We start from the raw sequence: 14947 nt of genomic DNA, 5'->3' as shown, positions 1-14947 counted from the left end.
AAGAAAACTTTGTAAGTTCAAAGAACTATTTACTATGCAGGGACATTGTTAATTTTTAATAAAGCCCTCCCCCAAACATGTGTGTGTGTGTGATTTACTTGCAAGACAAATACTGCATTTCAAATAGGGATCAGCTCAGAGACAAATGAGAAAATAAGTCATCTGTGCCAAGCTAACAGATATTTGACCATCCAAGGACCACGTCACAAAGAGAAGCTATGGCCAATACGCCACCTTCCCAAGTAGATACACTAGGTAGGAACTTGGAATGAAAAGGAAGAGAGAAGAGGTTCCCAGATGGCCTTACCCTGTGGACAGCATTCTTCTTGGAAATACTTGGTGGAGGTGTGAGAGTGGGCATGAGCATGTGCACTCTGGGGTTGCAAAATCAGGGGAGAGGCCACATTGTACAGTCCTGTTTATCAGGGGTATTTGGGGGACACCTCACAAAATGCTTGACAAACATTTTTGAGATGGTTACAGAAAGGGGCTAGCTCAAGACAGCTAGCACCAAGGAGGTACGTTTTGTACCTCTGTGTCCCAGAGCAGTGGAAGTGGGAGAGGTGTCTCAAAACCTGGACAGAAAATTTACACACACTTATTTTCTTTTTCTTCATTTTTCCTCCTTTCTGCAAGAAGGATGTAGAGCAGGGCCTCCTAGGCAAGGCAGGTCAGGGCCTGGGTCCTCAGCAGAGCCTGCCTAAGCAGTCAACCACACCTGGCTGTGCAGAGTGGTTGGGGAAGGGGGTCACCACAGCTCAGATGTGCTGGAGGCAGGTGTGCACAGGTGGGCACTTGGTTGGCTCCCTGCTGGCACAAATATCTTCTCCCCTTACAGCAGGGGAGGAGAGACCTATCTAGGGAGCCAGTGCTTTCTACTTCCCAGCTTTGCCCCTCTCTGTCCACCGCGTCCCTTTCTCTCTTACCTGCCTCCCCCTGCATTACCTAATGATTCTTCCCAGATGACAGTATGGCTAGCTGGGTTTGGAATCTTGCCCAGGAAAGATCCAGAAGTGACCCAGTTCTCAGAGTAAGCCAGACTTAATGCCTTTGGTCAAGGGTGTGGGGGAAGCCTAGGTGTGTACAGACTAAGCAAGGGATCTGGGCACCTATACCCTTGTCCCTCCTTAGCCTGGGCCTGGGCTCAAGCCTGGAGCTGTGCCTGTGATATGGCCCCAGCCTGGCCCTGCAGTTGTGTCCCACTGTACTTAACAGGAACATGCAGATGAGTTCTGAGCCACACCCCAGCAGCTCCCTCCCATGGAGCTGGGAAGGCAATGGTCTCCCTATTTCCCAAATGGTTGATTGGTGGAGGAGGGGTTCCAGAATCAAAGGAAGACTCTGCTGGTTGTGGAATTCTCCCTTCCAGCCTCCCTTGGACACTTCTTTTGGCAAGTGTCTGGGAATCGGAAGCTCACCAGAATTGAGTAGGTAGCAAATTTACAGGCAGAACCTTACTTTGGAATGGAAGTTCCATTGTTCCAATTCCAAGAGCCAAGCTAGAGGCCTTCCTCTCTTCGTTCTTCTGCAAGCTCCCATGGTCCCTCTCCACCCACTTCTCTGTGTCCAGCACTCTCTAGGCTTTTTCCCCAAAACCTCTCCTTCCACCGCCTCTCCCTTCCCTCTCACTCCAGGCATCAGGCCCAGAATCTTCACCAGACACAGGTTGCCTCAAAGGGTCTGTGTCTTTAGGTTGTTAATTCCTCCAGAGTAGGAACATTTTTTAAATTAGGCTCTGCAGTGGTTGAGGTAAGAGGGTGCTGTCCTAAAAAAGTCAGGGCTTTGCAAACTACTCCTGGGCTTCCTCTGTGTCCCTTGGCTTCTTATGTTCCTGTAGGCCCAGGGCTGGGATGATTCCCGGAGACAGTGAGGTTCCACACTGGGGAGGAAGCTACGAACACTGCTCCCATTTCCTCCCTCTGTTCTGGGGTCTGTAAATGCCCAGAACCTCCATGGTCCCCACTCCTGCAAGGAAGATGTGTCTAGTGGATATTGGTGAAAAAAAAAAAGATACATTACAGGAGTTCACCCTTCAGTTTATTCTGATCTGGGCAGACATCAGGCTGGGGATGGGGATCGAGATGGGTATTTAAGAATTGGCACATTCAAACAGTAAAGAAGGGAAGATGAAATATCAGTGTAACCCAGACACCTGCCTTTTCTGTAAAGCTGCCGTATACCAAATGGGTACTAATTTGGTGACTGTGCCATTGTTGCTTGGGTAGACCCTCTGCTCTTGGCAAGAGGCTGCAGGGAATTCAAGGAGACCCCTGGGTTTGCAGGGTTCCTTGTAGAAAAACAGCCCAGGGCAGGTGTTCACGGCTGCTGGGGCAGGACCAGGGTGATGAAAGAGTGCCCCCTAGTGAGCCTCATCTCCAGCTGCTGAGGTCAGTTCCTCCCAGGGCTCCCCAGGTGAATCTCTCAAGGTGGGACAGGTGTCACTCAGACCCCTCCAAGAATGAACTAATGGCCCCAGTCGTGTTTCTGAGCCTTCCTCCCATTTCAGCCTCTCCTGGACCTTCACATGGTCTCATACCCACTCTCACACCTCCACCAAGTATTTCCAAGAAGAATGCTGTCCACAGGGTAAGGCCATCTGGGAACCTCTTCTCTCTTCCTTTTCATTCCAAGTTCCTACCTAGTGTATCTACTTGGGAAGGTGGCGTATTGGCCATAGCTTCTCTTTGTGACGTGGTCCTTGGATGGTCAAATATCTGTTAGCTTGGCACAGATGACTTATTTTCTCATTTGTCTCTGAGCTGATCCCTATTTGAAATGCAGTATTTGTCTTGCAAGTAAATCACACACACACACATGTTTGGGGGAGGGCTTTATTAAAAATTAACAATGTCCCTGCATAGTAAATAGTTCTTTGAACTTACAAAGTTTTCTTGTCCAGGGTCCCCGCCAGCAGATCTGGTAACTGCAAATTTTGTGGTGAGGGGAGGAGCACAGGGCCCAGCCAGGGATGGGAGTCAGCTCTGACTCTCCCAACACCACGGGGGCCTGAGTCCCCCACAGGAAGGGACAGAGAGGGTCAGTGCCCCCAGGGTTCAGGAATGGTGCACGGAACTGTGGGGGCTGGTAGGTGAGGAGGCTGTCAGAGGAGGCTTCCTGAAGAAGGCATTCCCACCAGCCTCCCCCTCGCCCCTGTCTTAAAGGTGTCTCGGACTGTCTGAGGCTCTGCTGACCTTGCTTCTTCCTCTCGCTGGTCCCTCAGCAGTGGGGAGGAAGCGGAAACCTCATCTGGGCATCCCACTGTCCAGAGCTTCGATGATGTCACTCTCCTGCTCTCTCCTGTCCTGGCTCCTTTTGTTGAGGGGTTCGGCTTTCCCCTTTCATCTCCTGCCCCCGAGGTGGGTCTGGGGCCAAGGCAGGGTGAAGGTGCTGCTTACTCCTCCCTGTTTAGCTAAGCCTCCTCCTGCCTGGTTTTTCTCACTGAAGTGGCTCCTTCCAGACCTTCTCAGGACTGGTGTGGGCACTTGGGGCAGGAGGCTGGCCAGCTCAGTGTTGTTCAACTAGTTCTGCAACTCCAGGGCTTGCTTCCCCTGCTGTGGGCTGGGCCCTCATCCCTCACCAAGGAGAAGCCCAGGGTTGGGGTTGGGTGGAGAGCTTCTGTGCTGAGAATACTCTGCTGCTTCAGTACTTCAGGGTACCACCAGGACCTTGGCAAGGAGGACTCGAGGCTTGGGGTTTTAGAGGTCCAGAGGTTGGGCCACAGTTCCAAGGGGCCCCTGACACTCCCTTTAAACACCACATTGTCTTCCCCAAACCTGGGAGTCCAGGAGAAGGCTGGCCCAGAGGTGTCCTTGCCTCTAGCCTCCCCCTTTCCTTGGTGCATGTCAGGGGAGGGTGGTAGGGGGAAGACTGCCTTCCCCAGGCCCACCTTTGCTGCCTACTGAGGGTAGTGCTCTAGCTGTTCAGCTCCATTGGAAAGCTTCTATTGTTTGGGGGGAGGGGTTTGGGGAGTCAGTTGGGAGGCATTATAATATTTGGCTTCTTTTGGGCAGAGGTTCTCAGGGTGCACTGTGTGGGTGCTGGTTTGGGGAGTGCTCCATGAACCTGAGATCACATATGCCACAGAGACTCCATAATCAGCATTACTCTCTTAGAGATTCACAATGTGTCAACCTGTATGAAGAGTCTGAAAAATCCCTGCAGGAAAGAAACCATATATGTTGTTTAAGGCACCCACATTAAAGAGGACAGGCTGAAAGAAATCAGACTGGTATTAAAAGGTATCAGGCCATGGACACAGTGGAGTGTAGAGTGTACCATCCTGGTGGAAAATAAGATGGCTCTGGAGCTAGAGACAGTGTAAAAGCAGCCCATATTCAGGCTAGTCCTTGGCTACATTCACTGGAAGCCTGGTGAGTCTTGGCTGCCTGGCCTGATTTTTCAGACCCTTTTGGCAGACTCTTTCCAAACCCCAACCCAAATCCAAAGTAGATGGCACTGAAGGAGACCTAGAATCTGGCACTGGGACGAAAGAGTGACCTGGGGAAGCACAGGGAAAGTGTTTCCTCTGAGGTCAGTGGGAACATAGGTTGATGGGCTATAGGCAGGAGGAGGCAGGTTCAACAGAGGGAGGCAGATCAGTAACCATTATTTCTGGATATCTGCATTTTAGTAAGATGTAATTTAATATAAAACTATATAAGAATGTACATACTATGTAACAAAATCCAACCATTTTAATGCACAGCTTGATGAATTTGGGTAATTGTGTAGAGCTGTGCAACTGCAGTTACACTCACTGATTTCTCTGCTTCCACTATCGCCCCATCGCCCCCCTCCAAACTATTTTCCGTGCTGCCGCTGGAGCGATCTTTTAGAAACACAACTTGGATTGTACCGCTCCCGTACTGAAAACCTTACGAGGCTCTTGGACTGACATCCAGAGCCCTTTCTGCGTGGCCCCTCCCTGCCCTCCCACCTCCTCCCCTACTGCTCTTCCTGCTCAGGGTGTGCCAACCCCTGGCCATACAGCCTCTCAAACCTGCCGAGATCCTTCCCACCCCGGGGGTCTTGGCCCCTGTGGCGCCCCCTCCTGGACCACTCTGGCTCCACATCTGCCCACGCTTGGTTCATTCTCTTTTTCCTTCACGTGTGATCTCCAGGGTCACCTTCTCAGAGAGGCCTTCCCGACCATGTAGTTTAAAACACGCCCTACTCACAGCTGCGCCCAGACGCATCCCTCTTCTTGTTCTCCTCACAGCAATAAGATATACCATTCCTGCTTAATGCTTTATTCGTTTATGCGTCGGATTATTTTCTTGTTGTCAGTCTTCCCCCAGTTAAGTGTAAACTAGATGGGGAAGGACTTTGGCTTTCTTCACCGCTTTGTTTTGGGCCAAGCACAGGGCCCAGCACAAAATAGTTGACTTATACATATTTACTGAATAAAGCCTATGAAGAACAAGCGCAGGGAGGAGAGAGAGCGAGCGAGCACAGGGCAGCGGTCACGAGCGGCAGGTGGGCTGGGTGCGGTCCCCAACTGCCGGCCGCCGCGTTTCTCCCGCTGGGCCCAGCTCCCATCCCCTCCTGGTGGCTGAGAGGTCCTATTCATGACTGGCAGTCTTGACCCCAGCTGGGGTTCACGGGGAGAGCTAATGTTCCCCACAAGGGTCAGGGGCCTATAAAGACACTGCTGAGAAAGCATCTGCCCACCGCCTCATTTCCATGAGGAACCAGGGCCAAGGGAGGAAGGTCTAGGAGAGCAAGTCGGGAGGGGGGCACGGGGTGGAGGACTTGGCTGGGAGGAGGCGGGGCAGCGGCTCTGGTCTCTGCCCCGTAACGCTGAGGCCTGGCCCATGGTCCCTTGCACCTGCTCTGCACTGCCACCCGCCTACTGGACCCACGAAACCCCTCTCAATGCCATAGTGACAGGAGGAGGGAAATGCTCAGCCCAAGGCTGGGGGGGGGGGCAAGTCTTCCTCCAGCTCTTTCTTTTGATTTTACTTCCTTTCCTGCACTCTTTCAGCCCCTTCTCTTCCCTGCATGTCAGTCTGATGGGCAGCCCCTGGAGATGGAGGGGTGGGTTTGTGAGGTGCTGAGGGCATCAGCTCAGGAAGCCCCCGTCCCCACTGACTGGCTTTGCCACCTTGGGCAAAAAGATGAACCTCACTTTCATCTTGTGTACAAATGAGCTTTATCATAATAGAACCTGCCTCACACACAGGATTGTCGGGAGCATTAAAAGCAACAGTCTTTCTAATGGCATCTAGAAAGTGTGTAATAATTACCCTCTCCTTACCCCAGGTATGTACATTATCACCTGACACCACTTTGCCGTGGAACCTCCTGTGCACAAGGTTCCAGTTCCCTAAGACTCAAGGGCAGTTCTGAAGCAAGCAGCCCCCTCAGCCAAAGCCATTCCTGAGGACAAGTTACATTTTCCCAGAATATTTCTCTTGCTTTGTTGGGAGCTGGAGGAACATTTTGCCCATGTTATCTGCCTCCTCCTCAGCCCCTCAGACCTTTTATCAAACATCACCTTCCAGTTCAGCCTTCCCTGATCACACTGCACAATCACTACTTACATTGCAACCTACCCCATTCCCTGTTCTCTTTCCTCCACCTTTTTCCTCCATCAGCTTATTTCCATTCTACCTGCAACTTACCTCACTTACATACCTGCTTGTGTGTCTCACCCACTAGAATGGAAATTGTACTAGGCCAGCGAGTTTTGTCTGTGTTGTTCATCACTGTATCTCTGATGGCTAGAAGGATGTTTGGCACATAGTAGGTGCCCTCTAAATATTTGTAGCCTGAATGAAATGGACTCACAGCCATTTGTTTTTGCCATGGGAAGGTCCATATTATTTTATGATCTTTGGCTACTTACAAGAAATCACTTTCTTTCCCTAACTCATTAAGGTTGCTTATAAAGTATGATTGCAATAACTCTCTGGGTGTGAGAGATGGGCACCTATGGGGTGTTTGAGTGGCTGGTCCCAATCCATTGGCCTCCCCTGTGGTCTGATTTGTTCAAGTGGCCTCTGCTCTTACAGTGAAGTCACATGGTGCTCATTAGAGGTTTTACGTGGTATACAATCCAGTGGTTTAAATTGTTTTAAGGTTAGTAACTGATATGCAGTGAGTTTTGCAGATGCAGTTTCCTAAACACTGTGTATCAATGAACTCTATTTAGACATGAGTATTGGACACCACACAAAAAGTGGCTTAAACTTAAACACATTAGGGATCCATTTTTCTTTCAGAAAACATGAAGTCTAGAGGTGGGTCACTTCTAGAGCTAGTATGGTAGCTCTACATCATCTTCCATGAGCCAGGCTCCTTTTGTCTTTCTGCTCTTCCATCCTTTGCCCTTCATGGCAACTTCTAGACTCAGCTTCATGGTTATAAGATGACCACTGCAGCTCCAGATATCAAGTCAGCCTCCCAAGTATTAAGAGGGTTAAAGCTGAGGGGAGCCAGGCAAAAGGGTGCATGCTCCCTGAGTCAGCCTTCCTTTAAAAAAAATCCAGCCTTTGATTTTAATGTAAGCACTCAGCCCATATATAATATTTTGGGTTTAACTCCACCAGCTTACTACCTGTGCCTGTTTCACTTCTTTTATATTCCCTTTCTCCCGTCTTGCTTCCAAAGTACTTTTTTATTATTCCATCCCATTTAGCTCATTAGTTACATATCCTTTTATTATTTTTTTAGTGGGTACCCTGGATATTACAATATGTACCCTTGACTTATTAAAGGTTCATATAAACTAACACTGGTGCTGAGTGCATTCCAGGACAATGCAAAGATTTTAGGGCACTTTAACTTCACTACTTCTCTCTCATGTTTTATGCTTTTAATGTCATGTATTTTAATTTAATAAATATTTTAAACTTCACAAGGCATTATTATTTTCTCATATGTCATCAATATTCATTTATTTTTACCCATATATTTACCCTTTCATTGCTCTCCATTCCTGTGTTCATCTCCATGCTTCCACTTGGGGTCATTTTCCTTTTGCTCTGTAGATGTCCCCTTAGTATGGATTTGCTGGTGACAAAAGCTCCCCACTTCTATCAGTTGGAAATGTCTTTACTTTCTCCTTCCTCCCTGTCAGTTGAGAAGTAGAGCGCTCTTGGCTGCCAGCGCAGGGCTAGAGCCGGGAGTCCTTCTGGACAATATTGGCTGCCCAGAAAGTTCACGCCCTGTTTCTTGGGTGTGAGAGTCATCATGTAAAGCCAGTGTTTGACAGAAATCAGAGGCAGTCATTCAAATCTGACTTGGTCCAAAGGATCAGATCTGGCTCTGATCATATTTTGGGAAGACAGCTGCTCTTGGCACCAGCTCCCACAGGTCGACATTCTCTATCGGGTGGTGAGGGTGCCCAGCCTCGCTCTGAGCTGGTGGTGTGGGAATCACTGAGTCTATCCAAGCCTCCACTTTTACACAAAGGGATAACTTATCAGGCCTATTTTCTTCACAGGGAAACTCAAAAAACATTTTGTAAATGGGTCTTCCCTTGAATTTTTCTGATAAACCTAGGCTGGTGCAGATGGAAGTAAGTAGTCATCAGGGTCCTTGTCTCCAACCAACTCTTAGCAGCCAAGTGGCTTGGGTTAGATTTTGTAGACCCCAAGACTGTCTGGCCCAGTGTGAACTGGTGGCCCTGAGTATCCCAGAGTGAATGGGGTAGTTCAAGTCTTCTGCCAATGGTATTGCTCTTGAAGTCCCAGCCACCCAAGCCCTACATCCTATACTCTTCCTCAAGCTGGAAAGCCACACCAGGGTAGAGACATTAGGCAGCTTCCTTCCTCCCTGCAAAATCACAAAGCCCCACCTGCCGAGGTGAGTGACTGCCTATACAGGTGGACACAGGAGACAAACAAAACAGAAACACAGCTTACCTTTGTCTGGACTCTGGGGTCTCTCTGGAGCAAGAGGAAAGTTGGAATGCATTTCTGGTGGGCTCCCTGTGTTTAGTTATTTTTCTACAGGCTAAAAAGAGAAACTGAAAGCCTTTCCTTCCCTAAATTTTATTTTGCTGAGCAAAACAAAAACTAATTCTAGACTGTTCCTCCTGTCCAGAGCAGTTTTCCTCTCGATAGCCCCATGGCTCTTGCTCTCACTGCAAGTCTCTGCTCAAATGCTACCTTCTCAAGAATGCCTTTCCAAACACCCATTCAGACCTATGACTATTGTCTCCCAAGCCCCCCACCTGACAACCTGGCAATTCCCTATTTCCCTTCACTTGTTTAGTTTTCTGTCACCATGCTTTATTTACCATCTTCCTCCCTTCCCCAGACTGTCCGCTACATGAGGGCAGAGATGTGTTTATATTTTGTCTTCTTCTGTGTCCCAGGGCCAAGAACAGTGCTCAACACATAGTTGGTATATGACTTACTTACTGCTTTTAACAAAGTACCCTCAATTTAGCAGCTTGAAATAGCAACACTTATTAATATTACAGTTACTGTGGGTCAGGATTCTGGAGGCAGCTTGGCTGGATCCTTAGGCTCAGCCTCTCTCACAATCCAAGTGTTGGCTGTGGCTGCAGTCTCATCTGAAAACTCAAATGGCGAGGATCTGCTTCAGATCCACATGGTTGTTGGCAGGATTCAGTGCCTTGCAGGCTGGCAATTGAGGGTGACGGTTCCTCACTGGCTGTTGGCCGGAATCCGCTGTGAGTTTCCTGGTGCAGGGCTTCACCAGTGGGCACTTACTACGTGGCAGCTGATCTCATCTGAAGAACCACAGAGAGAGTGTGAGCAAGATGGAAGGTAAGGCACTGTCTTTTGCAAACTAATGTTGGATGTGATTTTCCATCACTTTCACTGTATTATATTAATTAGGAGCAAGTTACTAGGTCCAGTACATCCTCAAAGGGAAGGGATTACACAAGAGTATAAATGCCAGGAACTGGTATCATTGGGAGCCATTTTAGAAACTACCAACCACATTTGAATTTCAATTAATGTTGACAGAATGGATGAATGAATGAGTATGGGTAACTGCAGGAGAATAGAGACAGAGGCATACTACTGTTAGGAAGTTGTTTCCTTAGTGGACTGGAAAGCCAGGGAACACGGGTATTGAAGGGCTTGTGACTTTCCACTTCTCACATGTTTCATATGCTAGGTGGGCTCATTTCTACTCTTATTCCATCTTCCTCATTCACCCACAAATGCATGTATGCATATGACAAGCAGGAGGACACTTCATTCTTCAGTGAGATGAAGAAACTGGCTAGCTTACATACTGGGCTCAGAGGTTTGTGAATTGCTTTCAGAGGAATGGCTGGGGGAATTTGTTAATTTTGGGAAATGCACATTTTTTCCCACTTGCATAACTCAAATAAGGCTGAACACTCCCAGGCTGGAATTTTCCAAACCATTTCCATTTCTCAGATGGAGAGGAGGAAATCTGGACAAAAAAAAAGCTTTGTTTTTAATGGAGAAATGAGCTTTATTTGTTTCAGACCTTTGTATGCTCAGCACAACCTTGCATCTCAGGGATACTGAAGAAATACAAACACAGGGGAGGAACACCCAAGGCAGCTGGAGGGACCAGACCAGCAGGGAGTAAGAGTGAAACACAGACAGCACTGCCCTTGATGACAAGGCTCGGTTGCTGTGTGCTGCTGGAGGTCAGGGCTGAGATGGGCAAAGAAGAGTCCTGGAAAGAGGTGGGTTACAGCCTCACCTTTGAGGATGGAAAGTGGGTAGGAGGAACAGCATAAGAGAAAAGGCACAGAAATGGGAATTGGCATGGCATCATGACGGGCAGAGAAACAGGCCTGAATAAATGGAAGATGCATGGAAATGGCTCAGAAAAGAATGAGAGACTATGGAGCAGAACATTTCTGAGTTTAGGAAGTGGGATTAGAGGGACTAGACTTGCAAGGGAGAGGAGGAAAGTATTCAGTTCTGGAAAGCAGTTAGCTCATCCCTGGGCCCATGGGTGAACAGCCCCCAGAAACGGCCTGTGACAGAGAGGTGTGTGGGGGCTGCCATGATGCTCTCTTCTTGTCCGGGAGAAGCTGCTGAAAATATGAACAGATCTTGGATACAGTTTCCAGGAGAATGACAATGTCCATCCCAATTTTCTGTGGCCTGCTCTAAGATCAGGGGGAAAAAACACTGTAGGAGAGAAAAGGGCAGAGTCAACTCCACCCCTTCCCTGCCCTAGTTCAGTCCACTTTCCCTTTCCTTGTCCCCTGCTTGATTTTTCTCCACTGCACTTAACAGCTATCTGACACACCGTATGTTTACTCATTTGTCTTGCATATGGTCTATTTTTCCCATTGGAAGATAAGAACCATGAGGTCTGGAATTCCCAGGGACTACAATAGTGTCTGAAGCATAGTAAACACTCAATTAATATCTGTTGAATGGAAGAGGCCTTGTGACAAAGTGCTCAGCTCTGCTAATCAACAATGTGAACTGGTTAGGAGGATGGAGTGACCAGTTTGCTGCCTTGCCCACAGTCTGGGCAGCTGCATGGGGTATGTATGTGTCTCCACCTCTAGAGAAGAGCTTGCTCCTCTTGAAACAGCCCACGCCTCGGTCTGGGCACCAGGGAAAGCTGAGGGTGACACAGCCTCCCTCAGGGCCACACTGGTGTCCCCACATTGACTTGCCCCACTAACCTAACTTCTCATGTCCCCAAGTTTGGGGTTGCCAGCCTGGAGCCTGCAGCAGCCAGCCCCCACCTCCCTGGGTGCCAGGATGACCTCCATCTCCTGCCAGCTTCAGTGGTCACCAGGACCATATCTGTGTGGCACCCTGGCTGGAAAGGGCAGGCAGAACTGGAGTTTTCTGTTTCCTACCTCCATTCTCAGCCCTAACAAGCACCAAGAAAAGGCTTGTTGATCATGTTTCAGAGACGCCATGACCCCAGAAAATATGCTTCATGTTTCTCAGAAAATGAGCCATTTCCCCCCTTCTGTTCTCATATGGTGCCCAGAAGTCCCAGGATTTCCTGGAATTTATAGGAGGAATTCCAGCTATTCCAGCTGTAGTTTTCACACACATTGCTCCTGCCAGCAGACTTTGGCTATCTGGGGGCAGCCTGTGGTGGTGTCATTGACATATAATAAAGTACACTGAACTATGTGTTCAGTTTTGACTTACTTTGTGTATCCATGAAATTGTCATTGCGATCAAGGTAGTGAACATCTCCATCACCCCCCAAATTTCCTCGTGCCCTTCATAGCCCCGCTTTTCACCTCTTGCCCCTTTCCCAGGCAACCACTGCTCTGCTTTCTGTTTCTATAGATTAGGTTGCCTTTTCTAAACTTTTATACAAATGGAATTATCCAGTAAGTAGTCTTTTTTGTCTGGCTTCTCTTACCCAATATAATTCCCTTGAGTTTTATTAACACTATTGTGTGTCTCATTAGTTCATTTCTGCTTATTCTAGGTAGTATTCCATTGCAAAAATCTGTCACAATATTTTAATCTATTCATTTTTTGATGGACATCTTTTTCCCCCAGCTTTTGGCTATTACAAAGAAAGCTGCTCTGAACATTTGTGTACACATGTTTGTAGGCACATATACTTCCTTTTTTCCTTCTCTTCCAATCCTAGAAGAGGAATGACTGGGTAACCTGCTAGGTATATGGCTAACTTTTAAAGAAACTGCCAAACTGTTTTTCTGAAGTTGTAATACTATTTTACATTCTTATCCACTGTGTATCACTTCCTCCACATACTCATCAACATGGAAACGGCCAGGCTTTCTAATTCCAGCCATTCTGATAGGCATGTAATGACATCTCATTTGTGCTTTTAATTTGAATTTTTCTCATGACTGTTGTTGAGCATCTTTTCATATGCTTATTTGCCAACTGTATATCTTCTTGTGAAGTGTCTGTTCAAATATATTGCCCCCCTCTCAACTCTATTTTTAAATTGGTTTCTCCTTTTTCTTACTGTTGAGTTTGAGAGTTCTTTACATATTCTGGATATAAGTCCTTCATCAGACATATGCTTTGTCAATGTTTTCTTCCAGTCTGTAGCCTGTCCTTTCATGCTCTTAACAGGATCTTTTGAAAAGCAAAAAAGATTGTAGGGCAAAGGTGGAGCAGGGAGAGCGATTATGAAGCTCTGGCAGTCATTTAAATGAGAGATGCTGGGGGGTCAGACCAGGGAGAGGCATTTTGGAAGCAGCATCAAGCTGATGGGTTGAATGTAGTTGGAGGGGGTGGTGTTAAAGGATAAAGTGGGTGAAGGGTGATCCTCTGCCTCTTGTTAATATGGTAGAGGGATGGACAGCTGCTGAAGTCAGGTTTGGAATAAGAACAGGGACCAAATGTTCTACTTGGAGAAAGTGTGTGAGATCTGCAAGTGGAGATATTGGGGGAAGAGGGAATTGTGGGAACTCAGGGTTGTTTGGGACTTATGGGACAGCTGTTAACTTAGGGAACTGGGATGTTAAGTTAGGGAATTCTTAGCAAATATCTGGTATATAAAGCTTTGGGTATGGGTGCTAATCTAGGAAAGGAATGTAGAGAGAAAGGATTGGAATATTGCTCCCACTTCTTTGCATCATGGTGGTACATATCCTTGCCAGTGTTTTGTGGTGCATGGAGTGAGCGTTATGCCCTTTGGCTTTGGATTGGGCCATGGAATTTATTTTGGTTTCCAAGATGCAAGCAGATATGCTTGCAGGTAGCTTGGCTTGGCCCCTCATGCTTCTGTCATTGCCAGAAAAGCATACCCTGGGGAGCTGGACCCCTCAACCGAGCCTCAGAATAAGACACATGGACCAGCATCTCTCCAGCTGCCACACAATCCACAACCTCAAGCAGAGGTGTAGCTGGCCCACAAATGCTGAGCAAGAGAGAAAAGCTTATTGTCATATGTACTATATGGTTTTGTTATGCAGCATAACTTGACTGAAACACCTCCATTCAGCCTCTCGTGCCCATTTTTTCTTAATTCTAGCTCTCCTCCACATTGTAACAGGCTGCCAGCTGCTAAGTCTTTTCTCATCTAAGATCTTCAACTCCTATCCCCTCAGACTTTGCTAGACAATGAGAAAGAGGGTAAGAACAGTGCTTTGTTTCTTCTAACAGTGATAACTTGCAAGCATACAGCCCTTCAGCAGGCCTGGAATACTTTTTTTGCACATCGTCACTTGGTCCTAACAATTTCATGTGGTATGTTTTCTTACCCTCATCTACTGAGGAGGCAGCCAAAGTTCAGACAGAAGGAGAGTCTTGAGCCAGTCCCACAGCTGGAGGCAAGACAGGAGCCAGTAGCCAAGATAGAAGCCTAGTCCTGCTTAGGGCTAAGCAGGAGTAGAAAACCAAACATTCTGGGAGTGGCATTCTGGGAGTAAGGTGGGAGACAAATTTTTCATGTAATAACCATTTGCTCCTTTTGAATTCCATATCATGTGCATATGTCACACCCACCCCCCCCCACACACACCGCACCACCCCCACCCCCCAGGAATAATCAGTATTATCAACACACTTGAAGAAAGAATCCATCTGTGAGTTGAGGGGATGGGAAAGGGGATTCAGAGAAGCCTATTTTTTTTTCTGTTTCTAGTTCTGTCCAAGGGAGGAGACCCAAGGTACAATATCCTGACAAGGCTTTACCATTCCCACTTCTGATTTCACCCCTCCAGGCCTTCCTTTCAATGGAAAATTATGAGGTGGAAGCACTAAAAATTCTAGAGGAGGAGAGCCCCGCTTTGGATGGGCTTCTGCCCTGCCTTGTGTGAGTGCTTTGTGGGGGGCGGTTTGGAACCTCTGGGGTGCCAGCATCCCTCTTTCGTGGCAGCAGGGTAAGAAGATTGACATCTACTGCAGTGTCAACCTGGAGAGGCCCCACGTGAGAGATCGCCCCCAAACCTCCTCCACCCCAGCCTGACACCCCTCTTTGCATAGACACTTGCTGGAAGTAGCAGCTCACATTGAGCGTGAGTGAGTGCCTTTTGTTTTAAATCCAGAGAGAGAAAGTTTACATCTCTCCA

Source organism: Manis javanica, chromosome 3 (assembly GCF_040802235.1).
Source record: "Manis javanica isolate MJ-LG chromosome 3, MJ_LKY, whole genome shotgun sequence".
Lineage (NCBI taxonomy): Eukaryota > Metazoa > Chordata > Mammalia > Pholidota > Manidae > Manis > Manis javanica.
The sequence above is the reverse complement of the archived record's forward strand: the minus strand, read 5'-3'. Positions refer to the sequence as shown.